Here is a 14,184-nt window from a genome sequence, read left to right as displayed (position 1 = left end):
TTCATATCTCAAGTATTTAAAAAGTTATGGCCATTTACATACTCGGAAATTCGCATCTTGTGCCCTATTGATTTTCTATGGACATAACAAAAAAGCTGTGATCGTGAACAGTCAAAAGCCCATAACTTTCTTAAAAATTAAGAGAACTGAATGAAATTTTCAGTTATCGTAGATTGAACCATTCTGAAACAAATATAAAATAATCTTACTTGGATGACCTGAAATTAAAGCATATAATTAGTTAGTTACCCAAGTGTAGCTAATTTCAAACTTCAATTACTAGATCTAAACATCTATCCATTTCTTAATAAATGATTAACATTTTTAAATAGCCTAAGTGTCCAAATAATATTCATAAATAATTCACAATAAAACATGATTTTTAAATCTCATTTACATTAATTTATAGGCCAAATGGAAGGAATTTAGTGTTCAATTGCTGTAAATTAAAGTCCATTTTAAATCAGCTTTCTAGTGGGATCCTGTGAACGCGCTGGTTTAGAACGTTCACATTGCGCTAGATTTGTGCCTCAAATGCCCAGAAAAATACTGCGGGATATAATGGGCCCAAAATGAGCTACTCGCAATATTAAACTTTGTATAAAGGGACCTTAAGAAGCCCTTTTTAATGTAAAAATATGCAGCATACCTTCAGTTGTTTGCTCTATGAGACCCTGACAGCTGCCGTTGTTCGCGGGTTTAGAGATTGATTTTTAAACTACTATAACTATTATACGAGGCCTTTAAAACTAACAATAGCTTTTGCGACGGGGTCTTCCAGCGATTTTTCGTTAATAATTAACTAGGCTGAACATCTTCGATTTGAACAGCCTAGAGAAAATCGCGTTTTAAACCCGCCCCCTCTAAACGGCGCCAAAATCGCGCACACCCGCAGCGACAGATTTTCAGCGACGCTTCAGGTAGGCTTTGCAACATACCTACAGAAGGTCACGAGTGCTTGGAACATGTTGCCGAGGTGGTGGAGAAGATATGTCAATGGCATTTGAAAGACTTTTGGATAGGCACATGGATATGCAGGGAATGGAGGATATGGGTTATGTGCAGGTAGATAAGTGATGGTCTTGGCATCATGTTCGGCACAGACATTGTGGGCTGAAGGGCCTGCTTCTGCATTGTACTGTTCATACTCCGTGCAGACAACATCAGTAGTCAGGATCGAACCCGGCTGCTGTGAGGCAGTCAAGCGGCCTTTTCACGGGGCGACTTGACGCAAGAGTTAACCGGAGTTTAACATCGTGGGAACCTCGTGCGATAACAGTACGGCATTCGTGGACCACCGTGGACCACCGTAGCGCTAACGGCAGGTAGTCGTGTAACTTGGTCACTCGGGAGAAAATTCAAGAAAGTTTGAATTTCTCCAAGATTGACTTGTACACTTGTGGTTGAGTATTGCAACATTATATGAACGTAGTGGCCAGTGCGATATCCGTAATAACTCTTGCAGGTACCGTGGGAACTCCTGCGAACGGTGAACCCGGAAGCTGGACAGAGGGGACAGAAGGTGAGTAAAAAGTATCTTCTGTGGGATTGAATTTAAAAAATAAATAAAAATAAAGATTTGCATCCGCATATGGACATCAACTTATTCATGAGTTATGTTAATGAGATTCAAGAAAATAACTATAATCTTTAAAAGGGACTTTAAAAGGGACTTTACTGAAAGGTTACGCATTTTTATGGTCCGTGAGAAATTTTTCACATGTACTTCTTTGAGAGATACAGGTCGGAGTCCTCGGGTCCAGGGGTCCGGAACGCTACCAATCAATGTTGTACAGAGACCCGTGTAAGGAATGAACTGCACATGCTGGTTTAAACCGAAGACAGACACAAAAAGTTGGAGTAACTCAGCGAGTCAAGCAGCATCTCTGGAGAAAAAAAGCTGATGTTTCGGGACGAGACACATCTTCAGACTCAATTCTCAGGGCGAACTAGCGACTAAATGCACTGCACCATGAATCCAATAAGGGCTAACAATTTGAGAAAAGACACAACATAATAGTATGTTTAAGAAGGAACTGCAGATGTTGGAAAATCGAAGGTAGACAAAAATGCGGGAGATACTCAGCAGGTGAGGCAGTATCTATGGAGCGAAGGAAATAGGCGACGTTTCGGGCCGAAACCCTTCTTCAGACTGATGTAAGACATCAAACATCTTTCTCACTGGGGAACTCATGAGAAAAATAAACCAAAATTGGCGGGTCACATTTTTCTAGCCTTGCAGTTATGTTTGGAGATACACCATGGAAACAGGCCCTTCGGCCCACTGAGTTCACCCGTTCACACTTATTCTATATTATCCCACTTTCACATCCACACAATATGGGGAAATGACAGAGGCCGATTAACTTACAAACCCACACGTCTTTGGGATGCGGGAGGAAACCGGAGAAAACTCACATAGTCACAGGGGTAACGTGCAAACTCCACATAGACAGCACCCAAGGTCAGGATCGAACCCGGGTCTCTGGTGCAGTGAGGAAAATGTTCATGTTTAGATCTACAGCATGGAGACAGGGTCTTTGGCTCATAGAGTCCACGCCAACCACGCATTCTCACTTGCAGTACTAGTCCATGCACAGAGAGTCAGTGTTTTTTTTACACAGAAGGTAGCAATGTTACAAAATTTTGAGATTTAAAAAATCAAGTCTGTAATTTATCCCATCAGATAAAGCATAAAAAGAAGTTTAATTTGACACCTAATTCACTTTCATATCTCAAGTATTTAAAAAGTTATGGCCATTTACATACTCGGAAATTCGCATCTTGTGCCCTATTGATTTTCTATGGACATAACAAAAAAGCTGTGATCGTGAACAGTCAAAAGCCCATAACTTTCTTAAAAATTAAGAGAACTGAATGAAATTTTCAGTTATCGTAGATTGAACCATTCTGAAACAAATATAAAATAATCTTACTTGGATGACCTGAAATTAAAGCATATAATTAGTTAGTTACCCAAGTGTAGCTAATTTCAAACTTCAATTACTAGATCTAAACATCTATCCATTTCTTAATAAATGATTAACATTTTTAAATAGCCTAAGTGTCCAAATAATATTCACAAATAATTCACAATAAAACATGATTTTTAAATCTCATTTACATTAATTTATAGGCCAAATGGAAGGAATTTAGTGTTCAATTGCTGTAAATTAAAGTCCATTTTAAATCAGCTTTCTAGTGGGATCCTGTGAACGCGCTGGTTTAGAACGTTCACATTGCGCTAGATTTGTGCCTCAAATGCCCAGAAAAATACTGCGGGATATAATGGGCCCAAAATGAGCTACTCGCAATATTAAACTTTGTGTAAAGGGACCTTAAGAAGCCCTTTTTAATGTAAAAATATGCAGCATACCTTCAGTTGTTTGCTCTATGAGACCCTGACAGCTGCCGTTGTTCGCGGGTTTAGAGATTGATTTTTAAACTACTATAACTATTATACGAGGCCTTTAAAACTAATAATAGCTTTTGCGACGGGGTCTTCCAGCGATTTCTCGTTAATAATTAACTAGGCTGAACATCTTCGATTTGAACAGCCTAGAGAAAATCGCGTTTTAAACCCGCCCCCTCTAAACGGCGCCAAAATCGCGCACACCCGCAGCGACAGATTTTCAGCGACGCTTCAGGTAGGCTTTGCAACATACCTACAGAAGGTCACGAGTGCTTGGAACATGTTGCCGAGGTGGTGGAGAAGATATGTCAATGGCATTTGAAAGACTTTTGGATAGGCACATGGATATGCAGGGAATGGAGGATATGGGTTATGTGCAGGTAGATAAGTGATGGTCTTGGCATCATGTTCGGCACAGACATTGTGGGCTGAAGGGCCTGCTTCTGCATTGTACTGTTCATACTCCGTGCAGACAACATCAGTAGTCAGGATCGAACCCGGCTGCTGTGAGGCAGTCAAGCGGCCTTTTCACGGGGCGACTTGACGCAAGAGTTAACCGGAGTTTAACATCGTGGGAACCTCGTGCGATAACAGTACGGCATTCGTGGACCACCGTGGACCACCGTAGCGCTAACGGCAGGTAGTCGTGTAACTTGGTCACTCGGGAGAAAATTCAAGAAAGTTTGAATTTCTCCAAGAAAGACTTGTACACTTGTGGTTGAGTATTGCAACATTATATGAATGTAGTGGCCAGTGCGATATCCGTAATAACTCTTGCGGGTACCGTGGGAACTCCTGCGAACGGTGAACCCGGAAGCTGGACAGAGGGGACAGAAGGTGAGTAAAAATTACCTTCTGTGGGATTGAATTTAAAAAATAAATAAAAATAAAGATTTGCATCCGCATATGGACATCAACTTATTCATGAGTTATGTTAATGAGATTCAAGAAAATAACTATAATCTTTAAAAGGGACTTTAAAAGGGACTTTACTGAAAGGTTACGCATTTTTATGGTCCGTGAGAAATTTTTCACATGTACTTCTTTGAGAGATGCAGCTCGGAGTCCTCGGGTCCAGGGGTCTGGAACGCTACCAATCAATGTTGTACAGAGACCCGTGTAAGGAATGAACTGCACATGCTGGTTTAAACCGAAGACAGACACAAAAAGCTGGAGTAACTCAGCGAGTCAAGCAGCATCTCTGGAGAAAAAAAGCTGATGTTTCGGGACGAGACACATCTTCAGACTCAATTCCGATTAGGCTGTCTGAAGAAGGGCTCCGATTCGAATCGTCACCTATTCTTTTTCTCCAGAGATGCTGCCTGACCCGCTGACTTACTCCAGCTTTTTATGTTTTTCTTCCCAGATCTGACTTACCTGCTGAGTTACACCAACATTTTGTGTCCTTCTGTGCGTATTAACCAGCATTAACCAGCGTCTGCAGTTCCTTTAGACATTACCTAAATTCAGATTTTAGAAATATAGCGCGTGGGAACTCCTGCGAACGGTAAACCCGGAAGCTGGACAGAGGGGACAGAAGGTGAGTAAAAATATCGACAAGGGAACATGTGTCCTTCGAGGACATCCCACCTAATTGTCATTGTTGGATAATCTTTTTAACAGGAACACTTGCAGAGATGGCTCCCAGAAAATCTCAAAGAAAGGGGGTAAAGCGTGTCAGAGATGTTTTTGCCATGTTGCGCTATTCAGTTTCTATATTGTTTCAGTTTCTATATCTATATTGTTGCTCTATTCAGTTTCCCAGGGGGTCGGGACGGGACTGGAGTTGGGAGGGAAAGGTGGGGGAGTCGAGGGAGAGGAGGGGGAGACAGATGGGGGTGTCTTCATTTACTGGCGGCGGGTGTCTGTCACTGAAACAGGCAGGTGAGATTTCACATCCACCTTGTGTGTGCCTCTCTCTCTCTCTCCCTCCCTCTTACACAGGCTGAGAGACTCTGCCTCTGTGAGTGTACATCTCTTTCTCCCCCTCTCCCACACACAGTAAGACCGAGGTACTGTGCTCAGTCCATCTGTGTCTCCCACATACACAGTAAAATATGTCTCCAAATGAGCCAATTCAACCAAGGGAGGATATTTATAGTGTGTGAAAAAAAAAGTTACATCATTTGTGTCACGTGTAGTTCACGATGTTCATTCAAGATTTAACGCGAAAGCTCGGGAAACGGACAAGTCACTCGCACAAATAACAGAAATGCCGAGTACCGTGGGAACTCTTTATCTACCCCCGTTATATCGTGCAAGACTCGTGCTGGACCACGACCTCTTCACTCTGGTGACATCTTGCGTCAACTCGCCCCGTGAAAAGGCCCCATAACTCTACAATACTCTGTGTGGCCACTATGACACCCATTTTTGCAAACACTTTTAGTTAAAACATTATCGTCTCATCTACTAAGGTATAGTGAAGAACTTGAGCTTGCATGCTATCCAGTCAAAGAATATATTATACATGATTACAATCAAGCCGTGCACAGTGTACAGATGAAGGGTAAAATATTTAGTGTGAGATAACGTCCGATTAAAGATAGTTCGAAGGTCTCCAATAAGGTGGATGGGAGGTCAGGACCTGCTTGACTCGAGCTGGTGCGAAGATGGTTCAATTGCCGGATAGCAGCTGGAAAACAAAACTGTCCCTGAATCTATTTATTAACCAAAAAATAATGTAATCAATAATTTACAATAATATTTACAGTACGAAATAGGTCAAAAATAAACCCACCACCATAATACAAGTCAAACAAATATACTAAATAAACTACTATACAACTATATCACCATCTTTATTGTGGATTCATCCAACCGCGCGGTGCCCAACGGTCCCAGAAATCCCCCAGCGCGCCTGTGGACAGCGCGTGGTCCCTTTCTAAAACCACCCGGGCGCGGACATAAACCACGGAAAAGGGCAATCAGCCCACTCGGGCAGAACCCTCTTCAACCTGGCGTCGTGACTTACAGATGGCCAACTTGGCCAGGCCTAGGTGCAACCCAACCAGGACATCTCCGGCCCTTGCTGAGGCGGTGTGAAGTGTAGTTACCGTTGATGGAAGGGAAGTTGTTTTGCGCGATGGCCTGGGCTGCGTCCACAACTTCGCCTCCCACAGCCAACCCAGGGCACGGGAGGTGAGCCCACAGCTTGCTCACCAACACCGATCCTCTCCTCCATCCACCACCATCATTGTCACACCAGTAATGTTGTTCTTTTTATACAATACACAGAAAAAGTACCTGCTATAATCTCTAAAGCACCCCTTCGTAGGGCATAGAATTAAGGTAAGAGGGTCAAAATTTAAAAGAGATGAACAGGGCAATATTTTGACACAGAAGGTGGTGAGTGTCTGGGACAGCGGTGGAGGCAGATACGATAGTGGCACAATGAGCTTTTGGATGGGCACATGGGTGTGTAGGGAATGGAGGAACTTGGCTGGTCTTGGCATCATGTTCAGGGCGGATACTGTGGGCAGAAGGGCCCATTCTCATGCTATGCTGTTCGGTGTTCTACGTTCTACCCCAGCCAAAATTTCAGAGAACTGCCTATGCTAATACCGCCATTTCACACTGGGATTTGTCAAACCAACCATCCACAGTGGGTAGATGTGACGGGCACCTCTGGCTCCTTCTACTGGCTGATCGTGGAACTGTATGAGTAATGCTGTGGAGAGGAGGAAAATTGTTGCATGTTTTAGATGATGCAGCATAGAAACAGGCCCTTCAGCCCACCAAATCCACGCCGACCACCAATCACTTTTTCACACCAGTTCCATGGAGTATCACAGTGAGGAATGTGGAATCCACTGTGGTGGATGTTGATGTTAACTATTATATGGTTGTGTGTCTTGTTGCTTTTCACACTATGGCTGTGTGGTAACTTAAATTTCACTGTACCTTAACTGGTACATATGACAATAAACTGACCTTGAAACCTTGAAGTTGTGGGCCAAAGGGCCTGTTTCTATGCTGTACTATGCTGCAGTACTATGCTGTGCTATGTTCAAATGCATTTGTCTTGGTTATATTTTGTTATTTTGCAAAATGTCCTTTGAAATATTCAAAATATATTAAAACATTATTCCTTTATTATTCAATAATCATGCAAACGATTCCTTTAAAATACTCAAAGTATTTCTTTAAATATTCAAAATAATCTTCCAGATTGTAGGGGGTTACGGTGGCACAGCGGTAGAGTTGCTGCTCTAGAGCGCTTGCAGCGGCGTCGACCTGGGTTCGATCCCGACTGCGGGTGCTGTCCGTACGGAGTCTGTACTCTCTCCCCATGGCCGTGTGGGTTTTCTCCGAGATCTTCGGTTTCCGCACAGGTTTGTAGGTACATTGGCTTGGTAAATGTAAAAATCGCCCCAAGGATAGTGTTAATTTGCGGAGATCGTTGGTCGGCGCGGGCCCGGTGGGCTGAAGTTCCTGCTTCCGCGCGCTGTATCTCTAAAACTAAAATAAAACGAAATATTATTCCTTTATAATATTCAACATACAAAACATTAAAATATTCCTTTACTCCACAAGTTGTCAGAGCAGCAGATTGTGACTTGCGTTGCTCAGTAAATGGCAGCTGCAGGAAAATGATTGTCAGTACAAGTCAGTTGCTGCATCCTGCCAAGAACATGACTGACAGACACTGTGAGATAGAATGGGTCAACAACGTCATATTTCCCAAACGTTCGCAAACTCGGTTCCATGAAAGGTCATGTCATGCATTTGACTTTCAAGAAAGCACAGATCACATTTGTTTAAGAGAAATGACGTGTAGCAAACAACGCTGGAAACACAGCGCTTGTGAAGAGAGATCGCTAAGTCGGCCGCATTTTGAGTCTCCTGGTCAATTTTGGGCACCATGTTGTAGGAAGGATGTTGACAAACTGGAAAGGGTGTGGAGGAGACTTACAAGGATGTTGCCAGGACTTGAAGGCCTGAGCAATGGGAAGAGGCTGAGCAGGCTAGGACTCTATTCCTTGGAGCGCAGGAGGATGAGGAATGATCTTAAAGAGGTGGACAAAATCAGGAGCGGAATAGATCGGGTAGACGTAGAGGCTAGGGACAGGAAGAATAGGACGGGTCATAGTTGATGGGGCAGAGCTTTACGTTGAGATGGGCAAAATTTAAAGGAGATGTGTGAGGATTTTAATTTTACACAGGTGGGTGCCTGGAAAGGACTGCCAGAGGCAGTGGTATTGGCAGAAACGACAGTGGTGTTTATGAGTGTTTTAGATAGGCACATGGATATGCAGGGAATGAAGGGAGATGGATCATGTGCAGGCAGGAAATTAGTTTATCTTGGCATCATGTTCGGCACAGTGATCGTGGGCCGAAGGGGGAGGGGGGGTTCTTGTGCTGTACTGTGCTATGCTCTATGTTCCATGTGGATATGGACGGATATGGATTACGTGCAGGCAGAAGAGATTACTTTACCTTGGGATCTTCAGCCCACAATGTCCATGCCGTACATCATGCTGAGTTAGTCATAGTCATACAGCATGGAAACAAACCCATCGGCCCAACTTGCCCACACCAACCAACATGCCCCAGTCCCGCCTCTCTGCGTTTGGCCCATATATCCCTCTAAACCTATCTTAACCATGTACCTGTCTAGTTAAGGGAATCTCCTTTGCCTGCTGATGATCCACATTCCTCCATTCACTGCATATCCCTTTTCCCATCTAGAAATCTTAAAAGCCAACTGTTTATTGTTCCGCTGATGCTGCCTGGCCTGAGACGACAGCTTGTCATTTCAGATTTTCAGTATCTGCGTCTATTCGATGTTCTGTTAGTGTTGGCAACATCCTTGGCTTGCGGTATTCTGTTCTGATCAAAAAATAAATCCCCAGGCCCGACGAGGTTAGCCAGTCTAATAGAGACCAGGGTTTTTAAACAAACACTGATTGTGACATTATGGCATTTGACACAGCACAAGTTGCTATGTTCTTGAATGCAACTTGTTTTTCCGTGCACTGTTCCAACTCATCTGAACCATTAAAAGAAATCATGTTAAATCTCTGGTCGACCCAAAACGTCACCCATTCCTTCTCTCCAACCTCTCTCGCTGAGTTACTCCAGCTTTTTGCATCTATCTTCAATTTATCCAAGTTGAGATCATTCTTCCTACAAATATAAGGAGCTTGGGAATTCAAGGCCAAGTATGACTTAGAAAGGATACAATGATCTTGCGAGTGGGCTGTTAGACTGACAGAGGTGCCAGCATGTTTACTGCAAGGGCAGCAAAGAATTATTGGCCAATTCAGACAAGAAAGCAAAACACTCTCAACATTGAAAATCGCTGATATAAAACAGATGGAAAGGCAACAAAGTTAGCAGTCATTTCAAGATGCCTATAAATTTAGTCTAATGCGATACAGTCCATGCCAACCATTCATCACTCGTGCATTGGTTCTATGTTATCCCATGTTCGCATGCTACACAATAGGGACAATTTACATAAGCCAATTAACCTAGAAACTTGCACATCTTCGGAATGTGGGAGGAAACCGGTGAACCTGGAGAAAACCCGCATGGTCACAGTTCTCCCTGGGGCATGTTCCTATCCATTCCCCTCCACAGATGCTGCCCTACCTGCTGAGTTACTCCAGCATTTTGTAATTTACTCAGGTTGCCAGTGCCTGTAGTTCCTGGCACCTACATGTCCATATTTACCTGGCACCATTCAGTAATCACAGCTATTCACCAACCAAAGGAAAAGTGATGCAGGTAACAGAGCAGGTAACTCATAGACCAGTAGTGTTGCTTCCAACATGAACCTGGCAAGGTTTATTGGTCAACTTCCAAATATGTAAGGTGGCAGAGTAGCACAGCGGTAGAGTTGCTGCCTTACAGCTGCAGAGACCCGTGTTCGATCCTGACTATGGGTGCTGTCTGTACGGAGCTTGTACGTTCTCCCCGTGACCTCTGTACAGACAGCACCCATAGTCAGGATGGAACACGGGTCATGTTGGAAGCATCTGTGGAGGGAATGGATAGGAAATGTTTTGAGTCAGGACCCTTGTTCACAGTAGGGTAGCTGGAAAACAGAGGTGGGGAAGAAATTGACACACCACTTCCATTACAAAAATTCTCATGTGGCTCAACCACACTGAGGTGAACACTACAATATTTTGTTGAGATAAGTTCCACTTATGCTGAACTTCCAGCAGCAATGCTGAGATTCTGGTGTTTCTTACATCCAATAGAATGTGGAGAGGATCCTAAAGTTAGCCAGATCCTATCTCGTGTCCAACTATTGGACCATTGTGGCCTCCACTTGGCCTGAGTTATCAATGCAGGCTCTGCTTTGTTCTGTACCTTCCCACGCCTCCAGTTTCCCCTCCCTGACTCTGTCTGATGAAGTGTCTCGACCCGAAACGTCACCTGTTCCTCTTTTTCCTCCCAGAGATGCTGCCTGACCTGCTGAATTACTCCAGCATTTTGTGTCAAATTCACCATCTCCAATGTGGACAACAACCTAATTCTACCTCACTGTTCCCATACCCGTCATCCTGTACCAAAACATCCAACCCTCAACATCTTATCCATGCTGTCCCACCACTCCCATAACACTCCATTGACTCCAGGCAGAGCTAGTGAAGGAAAAAGCAATAGGCTTTGCGTGGGACTAAGTGTGTAAGCTTTTCTATTTGTTACAGTGCCTCTGACATGGATTATAACTGCTGGAGGCACCTCACAACAAAGTCTGATTGCAGACGCTGGTTTAACAGACGTTTAGCCTATTAGAAATTCCAGGCCAGAAATTAATCTGTGGCACCAAGACCAAATATGCAAAAGACTTGGTTCAAAACATCACGTTGAAAGATGAAGTTACAAACTCAGGGTCAGATGCCAAACAAAATTAAAATACCTTTGTGAGGAATTGATAATGAAACCGTAGACAATGAAGAATGCAAAGATGAAAGTATTGCCGACAAGTCTTATACATGTCACATTTGTGTGAAGAACTTTTTTTGGAAGCAACATTAGTCTTTGCTTTCAATTTCTAATAGAATTCAACTCAATACTACCATATTGTGTTACCTTCAGAACCTTGTTCCGGGCAGTCACAGGATCGAGAATGGCTTGGCTCCAATTTCTCTTCTGTAGACTCAAGCGGGTAGTCGAGGCCAAAAATCGCCCACAGATCGCCACAGGCAGGCTGAATGTGTTTGATGGAGTGAGCAGGGGGATCGTTTGGGAGGTGGTGCATGCCCTGTGCAGTTTATACTGGATTATTTGTGCTACTGACGCAACTTCTTGAGATTCTCACTGGCTTCGTGAATGTTCCACCATTTTTAAACGTTCGGAGGAATGTTGCACTTTTTCTAGTAGATCCTCGAATCTGTTCCTCCGTCCACCTGTTAAGCTCTTGTCATGTTCCTTTATTTCATTTGTCTGTATAAATACCCCTTAAAATGTTGTTTTGTCTCTGTTTCAACCACCTCTCCTGGCAAGTCGCTCCTGGGCCCTACCACTCTTGCCTCATAAACCACCTTTAAACTTTCTCCCCTCAACTTAACCCTATGACTTCTAGAATTTGACCTTTGCACCCTGGACAAAAGACGACATAACCAATCCATGCCTTTCTAGATACTTCTATCAGGTTGCCCCTAAACCTCTGACATTCCGGAGAAAAGAATCCTAGTTTGTCCAACCTCTTCTTATTGCAGGCACGTTGACTAATTTGGAAGAACGACCAGATGTGGTGAATAAAAATAAGTCATAATGAAACAATCGGGTAAAGCAGTATCAGACCCTAAAATATTTGATGTTCCTTGTATCATTTTGTAATAGCAACTCATTCTGGTGCTGGATAGTAAAGATAAATATCAATCAACTATATATCAACTTATTCTGATCCCCGATAGCAAAGACAAAATCATTCAGTGGGCTTCAAAATGACTTTGGTTCTTCAAACCTCAGAAAGGCAACAGGAAAATCAGGAAATGCCGTCTAATTAGTATTAACTAGGGTCATTGTGCTGATGCTTTTGTTTTTAACTAATAAACAATGCTCCATTCTTTTAATCAATGCCAAATTCTGCAAACTGCTGTGTTTTTAAATTAAGAGCAAACAATGATTGACTAATTAATTCTGACCCTGTTGAAAGAAGAGTATAAATGGGTTGTAACAGCATGCAAGGACTAACAGCTGCACCACAGGTTGCCTTAGTTTAGAGATACAGCGTGGAAAGAGACACTTCGGCCCACCAAGTCTGCACTGACCAGCGATCACCCGTACACTATGGGTTTCTCCTGCACTGCCCGTCACAAGTTCTTGCTGCACCACTTATCACTGGACTTCAGTCAAAAATCTTACATATACACGAATCCACTTCTCAAGAAAGGGAAAAAAAACAAAAATTACTATCCTGCTGAATGTTCCACTGGGTCAGTATTCCAATTTGATTTACAAAGCATCAAATCATAACTGTTTTAAAATCCTTTACTCTGAAATATCGAAAGATACAGCATGGAATTAAGACCATTGACCCACCGAGTCCATGCCGACCATCGATCACCCGTTCACACTAGATCTATGTTATTCCACTTTTATATTCACTCTACACGTTATTTTTACAGAGGCCAATTAATCTACAAACCCGCACGTCTTTGCGGGTGGAAACTGGAGCACCTGGTCACAGGGAGAACGTGGAAACTCCACACAGACAGTATCCGAGGTCAGGATCGAACGTGGGTTTCTGATGCTGTGACGCAACAGATTTACCATCTGCACCACTTTGCCACTACTAATTCTAAGCTGCGAAGACCAAGTTGTCTTTGGGACAAACATATTGATTCCAAAAAATGGAGCAAAGATTGTGGTGCTGTTATTTGTATCCTAGTATGAGGTCATTAAGTTAAAAACCCGTGGACTGACTACGATCAACACATCACTGACACTATTACAATTACTTGTGGGCAGACTTACAAAAAATGTGGTGATAATTCGGATGCAACCAGGGAATTGATTTAAGATTAGAGGGGTAAAATGATTATTAAATTAAACTCTTCTTGTAAATTTTCTTGGCAATTACTTATATTTGCCGACCATCCAACATTTTAGGTGTGACACTTTGCTGCTAGGTTTCTTAACCTACAGCTCCCTGCGTCTATGATGGACCAGAACTTCTATGCATCCTGTTGTAAGTGCAAGTTGTTGTATCTGGCTCATCTAAATCAAATGCAGTTACTGAATGCAAAAATAATCTGTCCCTACATTAAAACTATGACCTAAACAGTTTTCTGCGTTCGCTTAATGCAGTGGATTTTGTGTTTTGCTGCAACAGTTGTTATATCAATGGCAAGGGCTCTTTCCACAAAACTTCATCCCTTAGCTATGGCTAATTAACCATCTTAACACAACACTAGCCTCTACTATGGACTGGCTTTGGTTGCACAAAGGAGTTTTGTGTTATTATGTTATTGAATTTTAGTTTATTATATATTTTCCGTGAGCATTGCGTTTACAGGCCTGTTGTGCTGCTTGCTGCAAGTAAGAATGTCACTGTTGGTAGATATGACAAATAAATTCTCTTGACTACAACATCAGACATCGCTCCCACTTTGACCCCTCTGACAATCTGAAGGACTCGTCTCAAAACTCATAAAGTTTATAAACTGCATAAAACGCTGAAAAAATGAATTTTAATTATTTTCTTCAACATTCATCATTAATTAGATGCTTGACAGAGTTATATTCTATCCTGGGTACTGGTGCTCCAAGGAGAAAGAAAAGGTTACAAAAATCATGATGCATGTGTT

This window comes from Amblyraja radiata, chromosome 29 (genome assembly GCF_010909765.2).
Source record: "Amblyraja radiata isolate CabotCenter1 chromosome 29, sAmbRad1.1.pri, whole genome shotgun sequence".
In the NCBI taxonomy this organism is placed as follows: domain Eukaryota; kingdom Metazoa; phylum Chordata; class Chondrichthyes; order Rajiformes; family Rajidae; genus Amblyraja; species Amblyraja radiata.
The sequence above is the reverse complement of the archived record's forward strand: the minus strand, read 5'-3'. Positions refer to the sequence as shown.